The sequence below is a fragment of the Ailuropoda melanoleuca genome, chromosome 2 (assembly GCF_002007445.2).
Source record: "Ailuropoda melanoleuca isolate Jingjing chromosome 2, ASM200744v2, whole genome shotgun sequence".
In the NCBI taxonomy this organism is placed as follows: Eukaryota; Metazoa; Chordata; class Mammalia; order Carnivora; family Ursidae; genus Ailuropoda; species Ailuropoda melanoleuca.
The window spans coordinates 157,810,656-157,827,356 of record NC_048219.1 but is presented as its reverse complement, the minus strand read 5'-3'; the positions used below and the strand labels follow the sequence as shown (position 1 = coordinate 157,827,356).

At 35.7% G+C, this 16,701-nt stretch overlaps 1 protein-coding gene and 1 long non-coding RNA gene across 2 annotated transcripts in view; one reads left to right on the top strand and one right to left on the bottom strand.

Annotated features, from left to right (window-relative positions):
• TMEFF2 (transmembrane protein with EGF like and two follistatin like domains 2) overlaps window positions 1-16,701 on the top strand; it is a 223,050-nt gene that overhangs the window by 187,933 nt on the left and 18,416 nt on the right. The gene's annotated exons all lie outside the window — the stretch shown is intronic.
• LOC117801114 overlaps window positions 4,616-16,701 on the bottom strand; it is a 95,395-nt gene continuing 83,309 nt past the window's right edge. The window contains exons 2-3 of the long non-coding RNA XR_004623546.1: window positions 4,928-4,986; window positions 4,616-4,796 (exon numbers count right to left, since the gene is read on the bottom strand). This is a non-coding gene — a long non-coding RNA (uncharacterized LOC117801114). The remainder of the gene's footprint in view (window positions 4,797-4,927; window positions 4,987-16,701) is intronic.

The window sequence follows — 16,701 nt, the reverse complement described above, 5'->3', positions numbered from 1 at the left end:
ATTTATTAATTATCCCACACAGAATGAGATGGAGAGTTCTGCAGAGTTGTGAATGAATTAGCAGTGTTTGATAGTGTTACATAATAATTCCTGTAATATATATTCCAAGCTACTAAAAAAAAAATCCACTGTTTCTTCGCTTTCTTTTACATTTTCTAAGATTCAAAGCTGTGTGTGTCATACAGCAGAAAACTCCTCCCAAGAGTATTTCATTAAAATTTTCATTTGATAATGGAAATAAATGTCTAACTAAAAAAAAAATTTTAAATAAATGTTTAAAAATCACTCAGAAAATGAAGCTTATAAACAAGCCCCATTTGTCCTCCAGAAATTAAGTATTCCAGAAAGAGCATGTTACTAGTCTACAGAGTTTAAACCAACAAGCAATTAGTGTTTTGTCAGGCAATACACATCCAAATTCACTTTTGCCGATTGACTGTTCATGTACTGTCACAATTATTTTACAAATCTTGCACCACTGGTTTTTCTTCCTATTTATTTTTCTGTTATTTAAAGCGCCCCAGGGAAGCTGGAGGTTTCCAGTTGTTTGAAGTAATCTCTGAGCAAATCCCACGCCTGTCCCCACATCCCTAGCTACTCATCCTTCCCCACAGTTGGCACAAATACCTTTGTTCTGGTTTCTGATTTTTAATGAAATCTAGTGGTGGAAGCATGAGAAAGAGCTAACAGGCCAGGGAAGATTATCTATGTGGTAGTTTTAGTAAAGTGGCCACATTGTCTTCTCTAAGTACAATAATCAATATTAATCATTACACCCCATCAACAACAATAAGCAGCCATTAACTCTCAGTTATCGCAGTACATTATCAGGCCTATATTCCAACTTTCTAGCTGGCTGCTTTCTGCAATTTAGCATGTTTCTTAGCTGTTCACTTTGGCCTTGAATTGGTATATGTTTAGGAAACAGAGCTAATTGTAATGTTACCCTAAGAAAACCATTGTCATCTTCATTGTAATAATGGTCATCATCATCATCAGGAAAATAATACCACCGGAATAAGATTACTTAGTTTATTCCAAACTCAACGAGAAACTATGTTTGTTATCTGTTGTTCTGAATTCTCCAAAAAATTATTATCCAATAGCATGAGTGGTCATATTTATTTCTTAATTCCTTTGAATTTCAGAGCACATGACTTACAAATAGCATTTTGTAGAAGAAAGAGGCTGGAATAGGAATGCAGAAACTTTTGGCTTAGTCTCATCTCTAGTGCAAGCGAACTTCAAGCTAACTTGAAACTTAAATAGGTATTTAGCCTCTCAGAACCTCAGTTTTCCCATGAGTAAAATTTGGTAATAATATTGCATATTTTTTTCTGGGTTTAGGATTCTATAGCCAAGTATACAGCTTTAGTTCAGAAATCATGAACTTGAGGGCAAGTTGTTGACCATTACCTTATGATAGAGGTTCCCAGATAGGGTGACATATGACAGTGTCTAGAGACATTTTTGATTGTCTGGGAGAGAGGGGGTACTGCTTCCATCCAGTGGGTGGAGGCCAGGGAAGCCACTAACCATCCCTCGATGCACAGGACAGGGCTCCACAGCAAAGAGTTTTCTAGCCAAAATGCCAATAGTGCCAAGGTTTGAAAACCCTGCTTTATAGTGTTAGAAATTATGGTCGAGCACATATGACATGGGTTCTAGAAATTAAGTGACACTATGAAGTCCAGAGCTGAGCTTCCTGAGCATTTTTCAATTCTCCTGTGCCCCAAAAGGAGATACAACCCCAGAACGAGGATCATTGGCTTAGTCCAAACATTTTATCTCACTGCTTCAAACACACCCATTCTTTTTCTAAAATGACAGTGGTCCCATTAGTAGAAATGTGCTTCAGGGTTTCATAAATAAGAGGGAATATCGGTTTCTGAAAAGCCTTATCAGAATAATAAAAATTCATGTATCTAAAAAGAACGTTATATTCTTAGTTATCATAAGTAATTGAGGAAAGTTTCAGTCATAATTGGACCTCTTATCTTATTCACTATTCCTAACTAGTATCCTGATAACCTGGGTCCCTGCTTTGCTTCTGTTCAAAACTCCGTCACCTTTTAGTTCACATTCACTGTTCCTTACAAATTTTGACCAAATTGCTGACCTGTTTGAAAGATCTTTAATGATATTCTTTGAGAAGCCAAAAGTAACTATTTCAAAGCCTCTTTTTATTATCAGGCACTTTCACAGAATAAATATTTGTAAACCTTGGTTCACAGGAATATATGTAAAATCAACTGGCTAAATTCTACTAAAGTATCCAACAGCAGTTCTTAAGACTAAAACCTGCTGTTCATGGAACAAAATGCTTGAGAGGACGTTAGGTCTCGGGTATTCATGAAAAACTTCATAATTGAAACGGAAAGGAAAACTGAAGATGTCTCTTAAAGGTAACTTAGTGGTCGACTAGACTGTGCCACACTCCTCAGGAAAGGACACTAATGGGCAATACTGTTTAGAATCTCCCAGGCAGAGACGCTCCTTAGAATGGGGAATAAACCTTGCCGCATCAGTTTGCTGTCGTAGCTAGTAAAATAAAGTTATTGGTTTTGTAACAAGGACAATGAGGATATTTGTTTAAAAAGACAACTTGAAAAAATAGCAGAGACAACAGGAAATGATAAATGAGCAAGTCTTTGCTACAGTAATTACTTTAGTATTGAAACAAATGAATAACTTTCACAGTAATGCTATTTTCTGTCTTAGATTATACTACTACCAATTCATATAGCATGTGTACTATTGGCCTTTATACTAGAACAAAAAAGTATCTAAGAAAGAGGAGTTGGTAAATAAATTGACTGAGAGATTTGTGTAAATGTTTTTAAAAATTTTATGATGTTCATTTTGGAAACAGACTATCTCTGAAAGGTGGGACGATTTTTTTCATCTACATTAGCTTTATGCTGAAAGTTAATTGTTAAAAGAAAAAAAATTGAAGTAAATATTTCCAGAATGGACAAACAAAATAACACAGAAGTATCCATTTATAGAAATCCATTTATTGAAAGTTTTCTGTATATAGTTTGTTAATTCCCTACTGAAATGTTTTGATTTTGTAGAAAACACACTGGGCAGGGTATCAAAAGACATAAATTCTAAACCTAGCTGCTCAATTTACAAATGTTGTACAATCTGGGAAAATCTCCTAGCCTTTCTGAGAATCTTTAAAATGATGATTATATATTTTCTGCCTTTTTCACATTTTTAGAAATGAAAGTCCTTTTGTGAGATGTGACTCCCTATGAAGTTATAAGGTATTATTATTGGCACAGATTTAGTATATGAAAACTTATTCTGACATGTTTTCCATATTGTCATCAAAGTTTTAATTATTTTTCAGATTGAAATAGTTATTTAATTTGGATAACATAATTTGATCTAATTTTAACAAAATTCAAACTGAAGATTTTTAGGTTCTAAATTTCCATTTTTTTCTATTTCTGCATATGGATGTATTAATTGAGTGATATAAAAAATAAATAAATGACAAGGCTGTTCTACTCGATCTTCTTTTGACTATATCTAAAGCTTTGAATTTATGCCCCAGGTAGTTCTGTTCCCTGCTGATTGGCTTACGCCTTGTTCAAACTCCATTTTCCAAAAGCACAAGGGCTATTTGGGGCAACCATTCATATTGTTACAATGATTTTCCCCCCTCAGTATGTTCCTAAGTAATGGAAGAGTTCATTGTACTCAACATGTATAGAATGTTTCAGAATTTGAGAAAAATTGTATTATTCTAAGGTAATGTTATTTAGCCCTGTTAAGAGAACTCTATTACAGAATTTGAATATAGCGGTATGCCAATTAAAATTATGAGTTAGAAATGTTAAGGGCCTATTCCAGATAAGACATCCTCCATCATTCCCACATTTTGGTTATGAGTTTTACCTACTGAGAATTTCATCAGTAAATACATAAATATTTCTAGTAAGGCAAAGGAGGGATTTTAAGTTGTAACTCTTATCCTCTCTCTGGGTAAACAAAAAATAAAGAAACAATCTAGCCCCTTGTCTTCATAAAGATTAAATTCTCACCTCTTCCCTTCCCCTCATATAAATGAGCCTCGATTCTGTATTTAAATTCCTTTGTAGATATAAATTGCCTGCTTTTTTTCTTGCCTGCTTTCTTAATCACCTAAATCCATTAGCTAATAACTCCCAAAATAAAAAAGGAAAATGCTTTTTTTTTAATAAACAAGTTTTCCCCACATTGGGACTTGATTTCCACGGTTGCCCTTTAGTCTTTTAAAAAGAAAAAGAAAAAGAAAAAACTTTTGTCGTTTGTGTCCATAGTTTATATTTACCATTACTTACCATGATATTTTTAGTAGATAGGCTACTCAGGGTTTAGCAGAATACATCCACAAACTATTATTAGACTTTGTATTTAATTTTGAGCCTTGAACTAGCATAGTTCATTCACTGTTCTATGTGACATTTTAAAAACCTGAGCAAACAGTATTATTCTTGGAAAAGAAAAGCTCTTTCTCACTAGGTTCAGGATTTAGAAACAATATTGAATTGATTTGAATCAGAAAATTGTCTCTGAAAACCTTAAATGAATACAAACATTAGGAAGATGATCTCACCTCTTACTTCCTGCCTTGGTCTTGTGCTGTTTCTTTTGAGTGGTTCTTAATATTCACTCAAACACCAAACACCGTATGTGATCAGATCCATCCCAAAGCCACAGTTCACTTTGGGTTTTGCCAGCGCCCAGGCTCACTGCCCTCCACATTTCACAGCCGCAAGGCTTCTACGCCCTGGGGTAGGACCCTGTTAATAAGAAGCATGTGATAATCATCCTCTAGGAACTATCGCCAAGATCACTTGTATATTTTACTACTATTTCTTCACCCCCCAAAAAGAAATCGTGCTTTTAGGTGAACAAAGCTCTCCTGCCTTACCCTTCAGGCAGAATTCTTACATTCCTCAGGGTGACAAAAGTTCATCTCCCTTTCTGCCCCTAGGAGGAAAAAAAAAAGACTAAGATGCATCATTAATCATGCAAACTGTCTACTGCAACAGTGCCAAGAAAATGATCATTCCCATACCAACCATCAATATTCCTGACACCTGTCTAAAAACGCAGGTCATGCATATCCATCTGCCTTTAAAGAAGTGTCAATGTGCAAACATCCCTTCACTATTTTTAGGGTCATGTTAAAATTATTCATCACCTACCTGTCAGTTCATCCAATTTGTCATATTATCTTGACCTACCAATGTCTATTACTGGTCATTTCCCTTTTGCATTGTGTTTTTAGAGTATTAGGGTATAAGATGTTTTTGAAATTGTCAGATATATAAGAGGCAGTGAAATCCTGCTCTAGGCCAGAGTTCTCACCAGGAAATTACTATGCTCAGTGTCTCCCCATGTTTAATGGAAAATGCATATATTTGGGGTTCCTGTGTCTATTGCAAGTTCTATTGCCAACTAATTTCTGGTAAATGACTTTCATTATAAATTCCACAATATTCCTGTCTTGGGAAATGATTCCAAACGATTAAAAGCACACCTTATAAATGAAACAAACCTTTTAAAATTAAGAGGTTAAAGAAAAGCTCTTCTGGTAAAACTGTCAACATTCAAATGCCTAGAAATATTATGTTCTATGAAAAATTTTAAATTAAATTAAAATTTTAATTAAAAAATATGATTCAGCATCAGAAACTTTAACAATATGATGGTACATCTCAACTATTATTCTCAACATAAAATTCATAATCCCCAAAATGGGCAAGTCAAATTTTTTACTGATCCTAAATCACTTTAACACTTTTCTTTTACATCTAATATAATTTAAAAACTAGTATAACTCTTTATTCACCCTCCTCACCTCCCCCCCCCTCTTTTACCTGTGTCCGTTATCTCCTGCTATCACCTGTGAAATGGGTTATCATATCTTTGAATAAGAGAGGCATTTCCATCCAGGTGGGAAAATCGCAGGATTGGGATTTACTGCACCCTTGATCCTAGTCTTTGCTACACAGTAGTCCCCAGGGAGACCTCTGTTAGTTAGCTCCTGCATTTGGTCATAACTTCCCTGAGCCTTGGTGTTCTTTCTGTTTGTTTTTTGTTTTTATTATTAAATTTAATTAACATACAGTATATTATTTGTTTCAGAGGTAGAATTTAGTGATTCATCAGTTGCATATAACACCCAGTTATATGAATATGCTCATTATATCAAGTGCCTTCCTTAACACCCATCACCCAGTTACCCTATCCCTCCACCCAACTCCCCTCCAGGAACCCTCAGTTTGTTTCCTATAGTTAAGAGTCTCCTACAGTTTCTTTCCCTCTCTGATTTCATCTGATTTTATTCTTCCCTCCCTTCCCCTATGATCCTCTGTTTTGTTTCTTAGCTTCCACATATGAGTGAGATCTTACGATAATTGTTTTTCTCTGAACTGACTTATTTCACTTAACATAATACCCTCTAATTCCATCCACATCGTTGCAAACGGTAAGATTTCATTTTTCTTTCTTTCTTTCTTTCTTTCTTTCTTTCTTTCTTTCTTTCTTTCTTTCTTTTATGGTTAGCCTTAGTGTTCTTATGTGTCAATCACAGATCTTATATAGATGATCTCAGTGTCTCCCAGGTAAGAGTCTCATCTATACCCTATACAGTGATGATGTCCGAAGCCAGAGACGGAAGTGTTCAGTCCTAGCTAAAGAATGACTTTCCCCAGAATTTGCATAAATATGATGAAATCCTGAAAATGATTAGCCAATTAGTACAGTGTCTCTTCAGAAGCATTCTTGCTATCATCAACATAGTTGCCCCAAGTTCATCAAAATAAATTCTAAGCCAAGAACAGTGCCAGTTATTTTCAGACACTATCAAGTGACATAAGTTTAACTGTGACACCCTCGAGGTAAAGTGCCCTGGTTCCTGGGATGGTGGTACCCAGGACTTCAAAATGGAAGATATAACAAAACAACCTGAGACCCACAAAATCTGCTGTGTGGAGAGATTGTGATTAGTTATTCGGATTCAGAATTTTAATTGATGAACATCTTATGAGCGGTGATCAGTTCCTCACTGATACTGGTAATGTTTTCTTTCTTTCTTTCTTTCTTTCTTTCTTTCTTTCTTTCTTTCTTTCTTTCTCTTTCTTTTTCTCTCTTTTTTCTTTTTGGAAATAAGGAAATTCAGAGGCAAATTATACCCAAGCCTCTCTCTAACTTTAAATTCAGAGAGGAATGTTACTCCAATAAGCACTCTTATACTAAATGATGATTATTCAAATAACTTTTTTACAGAAAATAGAAAATAAAACATTAAGAGTGTTGAAGTAAAAACAAGATAATAGAAAACCATATTTATTTTTATTTACTTTGTGTCATCTAGTAAATGATGATGATGATCTCCTCACAACCTGCCTGGGGAGGAAGCATAATGAGTCCTTTCTAGAAATAAGTATAACTCAGAGATGCTTATGTAATAGAGCAGAGATTCAAGCTGATGGAGTAACTGTGACTGGCAATATGAGAAGTCAGGGGTGTCATGGAGAAGGTGGTATTTGCGTTGGGCTCACCTGGCAGAGAAGAGAAAAGATCATTATAAACATAGGGAACAGCACTGATAAAGGCAAAAAGGCTTTGATGAGCGGGAATTTTTAGGGAATGCAAATACTTGGGAGTGGCTGAAGCATGGAATAAGGAGGGGGGATAAATGGACTAAAATCGGAATAGTGGTTTGGAGCTTCAAACAAGGCTCTTTCCTCATTTGCAAGGAAAGTAGAAATTTGCCCTCTGCTCAATAGAGGTATATAGAGATATCTTAAATGATGTCGTATTTTCTATTAAAATTTTTTTTAATTTTGAAAAAATTTTAAAAAGCTGCAACACTGGCACCAAAGTGAGGAATAGGCTACAGGGGAAGGATCCTAGGCAAGATGAGGTGGGAGAATATGGTATTAACCACACGGAGGATAATGAAGCTTGAATGTTGTAGATGGTGATGGCCGCAGAGAAACAGACTGTGTGGATTCGGGAGATATAAGGTCACCAGATTTGCTAACTGACCAGATATGAATGCCAAGAGAAGGCGAGAGCTGATGTGAAGTTTCCTCGGCTTGAGGAAGTGGAGAATATTTCATCGGTTTTTCCCCTGCTTTGCTTGAGGGAATCAACATCGAAGCAGGCATATGAGGCTGGAAGTCTGGACAGAAGTGGAGTTAAAAATAATGAAGTAATAATCCTCCACCAGAAGTTGAGTCTGAGGGTGCCGGAGAACTCAGGTACAGGGGAAGCAAACACTACCAAGAATAAATCCCCGGAGAGCAGGGGGGCCTGTAACGGGGAGACCTGGAAGCAGGGGAGACCTGGAAGCAAGCGGAAATTGTGACAACTCTCACTATCCTCTCTCCTTTGTTTCCTTTCTTCCTGCTTACTTCACATTTCTTAAAACTCTCAAGTCAAATAAATGGTCATTTCACTTTGAGAGTTGTATTTAAAAACACCCTTCTTATTGCAAAACTTGTTTTTCTGGGCAGTTATGTCTAACCTCGCCTCTTCCATGCTCTCAGAGATGCCCTTCCCTCTTACCTTCCCCTAGCAGGACACTTCTCACCATTCAGGAGAAAGCCTGCTTGACTGCCATACTTGATGTCCACGTGCACTCTATGCATTCTCTCTGCCAATATTATGTTTGCTTTTCTTCACAGTGTTGAGTGAGAGCAGAAATGTATTTGTGTTTTTACCTTTTTGTTTTCTTTCTTCTTTTGGTACAATATAAACTTCATGAAGGCAAGTAATTTTTCTTGTTCTGTAAATGCGGTCTGGAAAAAAATGCCTGGCATATAATAGACACTAAATAATTATTTGTTGAAAATAAATAAGACTGACAGACATCTTTCTAGAAACAAAACTATGTGAACTTCTAAAAGAAGTTCCATATCAAATTAATGTCATTTTTGCTTTGTTCTTAAGAAAGTTTGATCATATTAACATTTTTATCATTTTACAGACCTTTTAGAGCAAAACTACAGAAACAGAAGGTGCTGAAGGATATATATAAATTTTCACCCCTCAAAAATGTATTCCAGTTTGAGGGTTTAATTTTTTATCTCTACTGGGCATTTAAAAAACATTTTAAGGAAGGACCTGTATGGAAAATATAAGTCTAAACATTGCTTTGGAAGTAATACCAAAGACTGTTTACTAAAAGGGGAAGAAAGAGACCTTCATATGCAAATGTATGGCATTTGAAAATGTCATATAGCTACATCTACATATAAATAAGCTGCTCTCTGAATTCCGGGGAAGGGAGACTTTGTATAGTATCAGCCAATTTCTTTATCAAAATAAAATAAACTGATAGAGTAGCAATGACTCAAGACATGGAAGAACACATCTTCACTACCTCTTAACACATTCGTGGCACTTCAGGTCATAGACCACCTGGCCAAATTCAAACCAAAATGAAATCAAGTCCCACAACACTTGACCAGTAATAGCTAGAAGAAAAGGGACTCACAGATGAAAAAAAGGGAGGAAAAAGAGAGAAAGAGACAACTTCCTATCAAGTATTTGCTTCCTTCTAAATATTGACATAGAAATCAAGGAATCGACATAGAAATCAAGGGCCTCATGATGTCTTCTAAACTTAACCTCTATTGTTGAATAAGTAAATAAGACTGACAGTCATCTTTCTAGAAACAAAACTATGTGAACTTTTAAAAGAAGTTCCATATCAAATTAATGTCATTTTCGCTTTGTTCTTAAGAAAGTTTAATCATATTAATATTTTTATCATTTTACAGACCTTTTAGAGCAAAACTACAGAAACAGAAGGTGTTCTATGCCAGGAGTTGTTTTCATGTGAAATTTTAAAGGTTGTACCAGAAAAGCAAAAACTTCTAATTCTTACCTCTTTCGTATTTCATATTTGTACCATACCTTGGTACAAAATGGTTACTTTGGAAAAATCCCTCTGGTAACCCACAGCATGTAAACTACCAGATGGGGATAAATAACTCCTTTATATTAAATGAATTATCCTTCCAGGACACTAGGGTACCACTCTACAATGTATATTTTTTCTGCATTGTTAGGGCGTTCCTTGTTTCTGGAAAAGTTAATTAGCCTCATCCTAACAGATAGCCCATTCACGGGGACCAGCTACCCAGGTGTTATTTTTACCATAGGTCGTTGTTCCTTTCCACGTTAAGACAATAGAATTCATCACAGGAAAAAGAAATAATAATAAATTCTCTTATGCAACTCTTACTTTCCATTTTATGGAGTCCACGTGGGAATTGTGTTTCCCCAACAGGAGGAGCGACCTATAATCTGTCAGGTAGTGCCTGGATCACAATTTCATGTTGGGCTCATAGCATATTTATGAGGGTGCTGGGGCTCACAGAGTAAGCTTCTAGAATGATCACTGAAGGGAAACACTAGGAAAAAAGTTTTTTAATAGGCTTAAGGTATCAGTGTGGAAGAAAAGGGAAAATGCAGTAGTCAGAGGAACCCAAGAAATCAGAACCCAAGAAATCAGAATAATATATTTGCTACCTTTTCTTGAATATGGCTGAGTGCTTGGCATTTTATTAGTGCTTCTGTTTGAAAAGACCCTCCAATGAAAGAATTATTATCACCATTGTAAAGATAAAGAAACGTGGGCTCAGAAAGTTTAAGCAATTTTCCCAAGGTCAGGTAGCCAGTAAGAAGTCGAGAAAATGTGTAAACTGATACTTCTTTGACCGCCAAGCTGGCTGATCTCTTTCCATTACACCAGCCTGCCTCTTGGCATATAGAGTGATAGGGAAAAGGGTAGCAAGATGTATGTTGGCTACATTTGAACTATGCAGTCAGTCTCTTGTGGCAGATATTAAAGAAACCAAAAGCAAATCCTTTATGAGGATTAAAAATATCGTATCAAAGAACATGTTCAGAAAACTAAAAAAGGAAAAAGAAGTAGACAAAATTTTGTTGACTTTTTGCTGAAATGTGCTGACTTTTGGAGATATTTATGTTTTTCTGAACATCTGGTGGATATTAGTATGTTTTTATTCACAGTCTTCCATTATTAATGATAAAAGGAAGCTGAGTAATTATGATACACTGCCACAATGAATGAATATTATGCGTGTTTTTTTCCAATGTATTACAGAATCTCATCATTCCATCAAATAGGAAAACATAAAGTTATTTTTAAAAAGTGGAATATGGATGTTATCTTCTTGTAACAAACTCGTTTCCATCATAATAGATCGTATTGAGTCAGCAACTCTTGTATTTAAGACATAAGAATACATTTCGAGTCATAAGATTTGTTATTAATAGGTGATTCAAATTACACTATCAATATTGCCTTTAGTTTGAAAAATGACCTAAATCTGTTATACATTTTTTTTGTTTTGCCAAGACATAATTCCATTTCTTTCATAAGACTTCATGGAAGAGAGATTATTTTATTAGAGATTGAGACACCATGGCTTTGTCTCCTTTGTAGATTGTCAAAGTGAAGTATATCTTTACTGACTCTATAATCCTACCCCCTGGCTTTTATCGAGGGCTCCTTCATCTACGCAGAGCTCTTGCAAGTATCTACTACTGAATATAACTGAATCTCTTCCATAAAACACCAGCAACAGCATATCCTCAACGGCTGGCTAAGATCAGCATGACAGTGGAACGGCAGTTCCTGACGGAGAGGCAGCCTCTCCGTGAGCGGGAACACTACACGCATTTGCACGTGCCCGTTGGTGAGTGCCTACTTCAGAGCAGGATGCTGTAACACCTGTTATGACATGTACTGCAGTTCTTAATCCATACCCCCTACCCTCGTTTCCTTTACCCTATGCTCTAGAAACTGCCAGTTCCCCTACAAGCCATGCTCTATCTGCCATCTGGGTTTTTGTATATATATGGAATACTCACATGCCTCTCTCATTTGTCTAATTCTTATGTATTCTTTTTGCTTCAACTTAGATAACCTTCCTCTGGGAATGATGATGATTAAGACAGGCACTTTCATTTATTGAGCACTTACTGTGGGCCAGGCACTGTGCTTAATAAATGCTTCTTTACATTTAGAAGCTCATTTACTCATTATGCATATTAGTTAAAAATAACCATAATTTATTGAGTACTTACCATGTTCCAGATATTGCTTTAAATGTTTTACAGACATTTTACAGACATGCATAAAGGATAAATAACTTGGTTGTGGTCACGGAGTTGAGGAGTGTGTTGTGGGGGGACCAAAATTGAACCCAGACATTAAGTCAAGCTCCCAAACCTGCAATCTTATTGCCTCACAAGATTCTCAGGTAGGACCGTCATTTCAACCATTTTAAAAATGATGAAGCAGGGGCCCCTTGCTCCCCACCTTCACCCTGGAGTCTGGACATAAATTCTTCCACGTGCTGCTTGGCCTCTCTCCTTACCCATTCGTCATGTCCCGTTGTATTTGCCATTTTGCTTTTCTGTTTCCTTCTTTCTCGATGAGGAAACAGAAGTCTTGAGGAGGGAAGTCACTTGCCAGATGACCACTAACAATATTAAATGTCCATGCTGAGATTTGGGTTCTCTCTGTTCCAAAGTCTGCATTTTTCCCTCTGCTGAACAATCTCTTATAAATGTGTGAACCAGAGAATCTCTCCACAGATGTGCATGCGAGTAAAAACAAAAGCAGAATGACTTGCAAGGATACAGAGAATATTTCTAGGTCTATTGCTTCATTCTTGTTTGGTTCCTTTAGATAATATGTTTTTAAAACATGACTATGAGGACAGGTGATGACAATAACTAATAATAAGTTAAAAGTTTATTAAGTGCTTATTATTTGCTAGCTATTCTTTGGAGGGTTTTATTTATTCCTCATTTATTCCTCACAGTAACCCTGTCATGCAAACCCTATTATCATCCCCATCTTGCAGGTGAGGAAACTGATCCACAGAAGGGTATGTGGCTTGCTTTAAATCCACAACTGGTAGGTGCAGGAACTAGATCTTAAACTTACTTTGACATAGCTCCTCATTTGTAAGAGAAAAGACATTATTTTCAGTGTTACCAAAAATTCACTGTCAATTACCAAAGCACTTTGACTCATATAACATATCAATTGTATGAGACTAACAGCAAACGTGCCTTATGTTCACTACCCTTTAGAGAAACTGATAAATCCTTAGAGAATAAGAGAGAAATGAGTGTGCCTAAAGCCCTTCATGCTCATATTTTGCTCCTAATTTCTTTAGAATGACCTAGCTTGAAAAGATGATAAAGGGTTTGTATGGGTCCAACTTTGTTTAGCACAAAGACAGATGGAATCTTGGGATTCTGCAAAGCTGTTCCTCTGCTGGGCATACTTCATCTTCTCTGTATAAACTGATCTTCTTTAATTGGTGTGGAAGATTCATTGTTCTGACTCTCGGACAAGGATCCCCACACTGTATGTGGTTAAGCCTGGCAGAGCTCTGAAAGGACAGTCTTGTCATGTCTAAGCACAGTCGGGACACTGTAGTATGCTTCCAGTGACCTGAGACCAATAAGAAATAGAAATATGAAAGAAGTTCTGACCCTCAAAAACAATTAGTTCATCCCTGGCACTGCCAACTATGATAGAAAAGATTGTGGAGCTCCAAGGGCATGGAAATACACTCAGTCAAGTTTGGGAACTAGAGAATCTGTTTTCTAAAAACAGTATAAGGACAAGAAGACAGTGAATATTGAAGTTTTAATAAGCTAAAGGAAGTATGATTTCACACTTCTACTCTGAGAAGTTGTTAATAAGTAATAAAAAGCTTTAAATCTATGCTAATCAAATAAGAGTAAATTCTTTATATATACATAGAGATAGAGATGGAGTTGTTATTTATTTATCTGAGAGAAAGCACGAGTTGGGGAAGGAGCAGAGGGAGAGGGAGAGGGAGAGAGACAAGCAGACACCCAAGCCCCTATGTGGGGCTTGATTCCAGGACCCTGGGATCATGATCTGAGACAAAGTTAGATGCTTAACGCACTGAGCCATCCCAAGGTGCCCCATAAAAGTAAATTCTTAAACTCAAAGACCAAATCATTCCTTTTTAATCTCCCCATTAAAAAAAAAGGAAGAATCACTTGAGACTTTTTTTATTAGTGTACTTTTTATAAAAATAAAATATTTATATTATAGGGAATTATCTCTGTTACCCAGAGATACTATCAAAATAACTGTCAGGGGGCGCCTGGGTGGCACAGCGGTTAAGCGTCTGCCTTCGGTTCAGGGCGTGATCCCGGCGTTATGGGTTCGAGCCCCACATCAGGCTCCTCTGCTATGAGCCTGCTTCTTCCTCTCCCACTCCCCCTGTTTGTGTTCCCTCTCTCGCTGGCTGTCTCTATCTCTGTCAAATAAATAAATAAAATCTTAAAAAAAAAATAACTGTCAGAATTCTGGTGATTTCTTTCCAGATTTTTGTATCTTCTACACATTATATATTTTAGTATCCTACTCATTTTCCTGTGTCCTCAAAATTCTTCACAATTTTTTCTACTTGAGTAATATTTAATCATTTAGTTATGCTACAACTTACTTAACTATATTATACTATTGCTAAAAATGTTGGTAGTTTCCCAGTTTTCATTTTTATAAAGGATGCTGCAATTAATGAATTTATAACATGAGTCTTTGCTTCTGAGCCTCCTGATGTATAATACCGTATTAGTTTTTGAAAGTTTGTACATTTCCTTTTCCACCAATGATATCTTAAATTCTGGTCTCTGCACTATCAAACCATGCGCAACTAACAGAAGCTATGAACTTCCAATTAGTACAGTTCTCGTCCAGATAGACTAAAGGGCCTACTTAATCAGATACTGTGCTAAACAATTGAGCTGTCCTGCTATTTGCTATCAGCTCTTAGACATAGCCTGATATAAAGCTTAAAAAAAATGATGTCCCATGTATCATCTAAGTAAACAGACCAAAACAGCACATGTAGTAAAAAGGCTAGAAGTAAATAAATTAAATGTCGACAGTGGTTGTCTTTAGGTTGTAAACGATGAGGACTTTCTATCCTTCTTTTACTTTCTATATTTTCTACTATTCTTAAATCAATGTGAATTGCTTTTATAATGAAAAATACCCAATATGCTTTTTTTTTTAAGAAAAAATATAGAAACTAAGCAATTTAGCCCTCTCAAAAACCACACATTCTTCACATTGAATGATACACAGTTTCCTATTAGTAAGTGAAACACCTTTAGTCATAGCTACACCTACAAATTCAAGTGGAGGAGTAAGGCAATCATAGGGATCTCTCCAGGCAAAAAAAAACATTTCTGTCTCAATTATCTATATCTTTCAGACAAAATTGTTTTCTGGCCTATTATCCAGATGACTGCCTCTTTCATTTTTTCCCCTAACTCTACATGTACAACTCTAAGACAATCCTTTGCCATTGAAAAATTGAGAAGAAAACTCCAGATTAAGAAGGGTAACACAGAAAAATTGGGTTGTGGGTATATGAGAATTCTTTGTACTATCTTTGTAACTTTTCTATAAATGTAAACTGTTCTAAAAAAAAAAGTTCTTTTAAAAAAATGAGAACACATGGCCTCTGGAGCTAGTTTTCTGTCTTTGAGCTACTGTATGACATTAGGGAATAATTGAATATTTCTAGCCTCTACCTCCTAATATATCAAGGAAAATACACACACACACACACACACACACACACACACACATTCATGTCCATTACCTAATGTTTAGGGGTGTTGCAGTCACGTATAAAATAATAGCTACAAAAAAACTTTAAAAATGCAAATCATTAAACAGAGTGAAATAATAATATAATTTAATAATCTTTTGGCCAAAATAGAACCTATTTTATATAATGGAAATTGAAGACAGCAAACTTCTTATCTTTAAATTATTTATATTTTCTTGTGATAATTTTTTCAAAAAGAGAGAAAACTGCTTTGCTTAAAAGCATTCCTCAGTGATGTTTTTTCACAGTCTAATTTTTCCCTTTCATTTCATGATATTTTTTATCTTTCCTTTAAATTTACATCTTCAAATCCCTTGTAGACCGTAATAACTGTCCTTCTTCCTACTTTAGATGTCCTTCCTCCTACTACAGATTTCCATTTAATAATCATAAATTTGCTTAATATTATTAATAGACATTTCACTGTTTCACCCCTTAATAATCTTCTTACTAAACTATGAGTTTATTCCAGTTAACATCAATTATATAGTATACACACCCAAACATAAACATAGAATTTTCAAAAATCATAATCAAAGATCCATCATGTTTATACATCAGAGCTTAATTGATTCTCCTCCAGTCTTCTCCTTTACACAAAAGACATTACCCAGATATTCAAGCCAAAAACCTAGTCATCTTCGATTCATTCCTCCATATTACAGTACACAAACAAGTCATATTCAGTCTACCTTAAAGATTTATATGCAATAGAAGTTTTGTTGTTTCATTTTCTCCCTTCATTGCTGCTACCCAGTTCGAAGACTTAAACATTGTCTTTTACCCACACTACTACAATGGTCTCCTATTTGTTCTTTGTCCTTTTTCTTTCCCTTCAATGATCTATTTTTCCATATCAGTCAGATCTGCTCAAGACTATCCAAACGGTTGCCCATTGCACTTTAAATCAGTACTCCTTAACATGGCTTACAAAGTTCTATGTAAAAAGGAACTCACTGATTCTCTTATTCATCCT